Raw genomic sequence first — 4,587 nt, forward strand, 5'->3', positions numbered from 1 at the left:
ATGCGTGCGCGCGCGCGCACACACACACACACACACACACACACACACACACAGAGAGAGAGAGAGAGAGAGAGAGAGAGAGAGAGAGAGAGAGAGAGAGAGAGAGAGAGAGAGAGAGAGAGAGAGAGAGAGAGAGAGAGGCATGGGCTCTTTAAGAATCATTAACTAAGGACTACTCCTGTCATACACTAATGGATGATTTATATTGAGACAATCATTCAAAGAATGTAAGCTTAATCATGAGGAATGCACCATGACACCAAAGTATTCGTAAAGAGGGTGGCTAGTTTTTCATGAAATGATGCCGCCATTCTTGGAGGGATCGATCAACGATCTGAGGTCATCAATGATTCTTAATCGTCATTGCCCACAAGGGGAAAAATATTGGTGGCTCGCAAGACTTGAACCCACCTTTGCTGGGATGTTGTCATTCAAATGTTGTGCTAACGCACATGTCTTTGTTTTCATAGGTGGGTTGGCTATCCGTAAAGCATATGCTAAGTGTCAGGGGACTTTAGTTCACATTGTTTTTCAAATGCACTTCACACGTTCTTCATTGGCAGTAGCCCACATCAAGCTCACAAAATTTATCGGATGAGGAGATTATGCTTGATTTTGCCACACCATTTGTCCCTCCAACGGTTCGCACATGTGATAGAAAGTGACCCGTAGCGTGTAGAAAAACTTGACATGTCTCCAAGTTTCCAAACGCCTAGGCTATTGTGTGATAGCAGGATTAAGGATATCGTTCGCCAGTAAGGTGACATAACTTTTGCTTCACAATGACCATAGTGTGAGAACCTTTTGCGAAAACTATCATTTTATGTGTGTTCGATAGTTCTGGTGGTGGTAGAGACTAAAGCTGAAGGGCTAGAGGCCAATGGATTGTGGAAGCCCTCATGTGAAAACCCCTTCATTGGAGTGGGTTAGTGTACTTTAGGCTGCTTGCGCTTGCCCAAGGATGGGGCAGCACGGGCATGAGCCTATGTGAAAGCTAAGTGCCAAAACTTGATTGTCCGCACAAAAGTAGGACAAGGAAATGGGAAGCATCGAGCCATTACCTAAGCTAAGGTGAGGCTGAGCAGGCATCGTTAGTGCATAAACCAAAGCCCTCAACCAATAGACCAACGGGCTTTTGGTGCAGGTTTATGTTTCTTTTAAAAATATAATTTCATGGGTTTATGTTCCCCTGCCGCCCCCTTTTTTGGGTTTCTAAAAGAAACCCTTAGTTGGGTTTCTAAAAGAAACCCTTAGTTGGGTGTTGGGTTAGGGGACTTTCATTGTTTTCAGTGCATGATGGAAACTTATCTTTCATTTCACATCCTTACATTTCTTTACTTTTCTTGCATTCTATTGTTTTAGAATGCTACGGTGAAACTCTTCCTGCATTCTATTGTTTTAGAATGCTAAAGTAAAGTTTCACCTTACATAATTTTAGTAAATTTTAGTAAGTCGTAAGTACATACTCAAGCACTTCCATACTTACGTCATACTGGTGGTGTCGTTATTATATTGCCCAGTATCTTCTGCAGATCCCATTTGGAGCAAAAGCTCCTATCATTATAAGGAGTTGAACTCGAGCGACGATGGAGTAAACTAATCATTGCTCTAGCCATCCCAATTGGAGCTGCTCGGTATTTCAAATTTGAAGCCTTATGTATATTAAAAAACTGTGTCTGTCTTGCTCCTTCACGTTTGGTCGAGCTCTTCATGGTCTGCCTCGCCTTTGTTTGATGCTCGCCTTTAGCTGGCGCCTCCTACCTGCGCACCCCTTTCCTTGACGGCATAGGGCCCTTTCAGCTCGCATCTTGAGAGATTCTATATAATTCTTGATTTTTTCAAAATCGTGCAGACATACTAGTGTTCGAGATAAATGTATCTCAGCATAATATCGTGATGTTTTCAATTTCAAAAATGTTGGTTGAACGCAAGGGAAAAGGGAAAAATTCCGCTCCACGATAGAAAAAAAAAAGTGTAAAAACCCAAAAAATAAACCTAATTTTCTAAAATTTTCTCTTGGCAAATCCAAGGAAAGGAACTTTGTATGTTTGGAAAAATGAGAACATTAACACACACACGTTTTTTTTTCATTCTATAGTTTTAAAATGCTAAAGTGAAGCTTCCCCTTACATAATTCTAATAAATTTTACACACACACATATATTAATTAGTTTTTTTTATTTCAGCTGTCATTTCAGAACTTCACATGGCTTTACATTTCTTGCATTTTATAGCTTGATTCCAGTTAGTGTTATCGTTCGAGATAGTCACTTTTATTAAACGGCTGCTGATCGAGTTTCCTCCTCACTTTCTTATTGTTTTTGAAACCCGTCATGACCCTTTCACTTGTTTTATAAGCGAAACAACCATGGTTGAGGCCCGGTCACGTCCGAAACTCCTACAAGCGGGTTGTTTTCATACCGGGCAGGTATGGTGCACTCACTCTGTTATTGATGGGCCCTATGGGTAAGCTCTCTTAGTAACAGAGAGGGTGACCAGACTAATAATCACATGAGAATTTGGCAAAGAAGTGTAGAATAACACGTGGCAGTGCTGGACTGGTTCTTCGTGGAGCTGTTGAATACGGAAAAAGCGTCTTTGCGTGACGCGTTCATATAAACTTGCTTTCCAATCATCGAATAACAGCCCAAATTTGCATTATTTCCATGTTCTCCATAGCCACTGCACAGGCGTACATACCCTTGCCCTTGGACACGCACAACACACAATAAGGTTTCCCTCTGCCTCTTCATCTTGTACATGGCCTCATCTTCCTCTCTCAAATCTGTCCTCAAGAATGCTCCTGCCTCTGCAAAGCGTGCCATTTCCACCTACCGACATCCCAAGGTTACCTCTGTTGCAGACTCTTTCGCACAACCTGACCCTCTGCACGGAAGCCGCCAATGTTGTCTCTGCAATGACAATTCCCATACCATGGATCCCTTAGAAAGAATCAGAGATGCCCTTCGCGAAGAGATGGAGCATCGCAGCATGTTTGGTTCGGCATCCCCATCATCATGCAAAGTGGCTCTGTTGGGCGGTCCCGGTGTCGGCAAGGGCACTTGGGGTAGCCTTATGGCGGAGCGGCTATCCATCCCTCACATCTCCACAGGAGAACTTGTGCGCGCAGAGCTCGCGAAGCCTCTTTCCAAATGCACAAAGAAGGAGATGCTGTTGCGGCAGCATGTGAAATCCATCATGAATCAAGGCAAGCTTCTTCCTGATTATGTGATTCTTGAACTTCTTCTGTCGCGGCTTCAAGAGACCGATCCGGCGACAGGGTTTGTTTTGGATGGCTTTCCGCGCACAGTTGCACATGCAGGAGTTTTGGACGATGCAGTGGGCGGCATTGACATGGCTGTCAATTTCCATCTTGAAGAGGATGCGCTTGTAGCTAAATGCCTGGGCAGAAGGGTATGCAGAGAATGTGGCAAGGACTATAACCTTGCTCATGTCGATATATGCATGCATGAGCGCAACCATGATGGAGTGGTGAGGCGCAAGCGCATCTTCCTTCCGGCCCGTCTTCCTCCGCAAGAATGTGCCTCTAAGCTAGAGGTGAGAGCAGATGATTCCAGTGAAGATGTAGTGCGTGAGCGAGTGCACGCATATGCCTGCGAGAGCAAACCACTGGAGGACTACTACCATGCTCAAGGCAGGCTTGTAGATGTGAATGTCGGTCCGGGAGCGGGCTTTGTTTGGTCAAGGCTTTTGGATGTGATTGGAGATCTTGAGCGAAGCAAAGATGAAGTGGCTGCAAGCCCACAGTGATGAGAAAGGGGAGGGGGTTTGTAACTGTGAATCCCTTATTTTTTCTTCTGCAATTGTAGACAAGTATACAAATACACAGAAGGGTCTGATACTAGAAATTGTTTTTGTCAAGCCATTACCTGACATAGATAAGGGTACAATGTTGATATTTGGGTGCCCTTTATTCAAATGTGATTGCTCTGATTTGTGTACAGCAACCAAGGAAAACCATCCTTTTGAGCATGCCATAAGACTACTGTTTGTGAAAGATTAGGACTAAACTTTTGTATAACAAACCTAAACATCTCTTGACTAAAGAGGCCAAGGGTACACTTGCAAACCACTAGTTTTCCTAGATCTTTTTGGTTCACATATGATATATTCTTCATGCCAAACATCTAATTATGCAGAGGTTTTCAGTCGTTAAGAGCGCTTTCACCCAATGAACCAGGTATCATTTTCTTATGTCAGCAGCCTTTGCCCCTCATGTGAAGCAGAATGGGACCGGAGTAGGCTCTCAATGTAGAGGGGATTGCTAAGTTGCTTGTCTTTTCTGTTGCTCAACTTTGCCCGAAGAGAGAACGTCTAGAAGGAAACAACATAACATCACCCGAACGTTGCCTAGGCTAGTGTGCAAAACGTACCTAAGGCAGTGGTCACATGTGCATCATTTATTTGTCTTGTATGCAACTATGCAAATTACATTGCAATTTGCTTTGTGGGGCTCAGAAGTCAAGTTCAATATGATGTGTTCTGGTGCAAAGAGACCTGTCTAGGGCAATAGCTACATTCAAGGACACAATTGCTATGTGCCTACTAGAACTCAAGAGTCACCAA

At 43.7% G+C, this 4,587-nt stretch overlaps 1 pseudogene; it reads left to right on the top strand.

The window, feature by feature from the left end:
* The first annotated feature begins 2,645 nt into the window (after window positions 1-2,645).
* On the top strand, window positions 2,646-4,067 carry LOC147417811 (adenylate kinase 1, chloroplastic pseudogene; annotated as a pseudogene).
* The last annotated feature ends 520 nt before the right edge of the window (window positions 4,068-4,587 follow it).

Source organism: Adiantum capillus-veneris, chromosome 30, assembly GCF_014529385.1.
Source record: "Adiantum capillus-veneris isolate H3 chromosome 30, ASM1452938v2, whole genome shotgun sequence".
Classification (NCBI taxonomy): Eukaryota; Viridiplantae; Streptophyta; class Polypodiopsida; order Polypodiales; family Pteridaceae; genus Adiantum; species Adiantum capillus-veneris.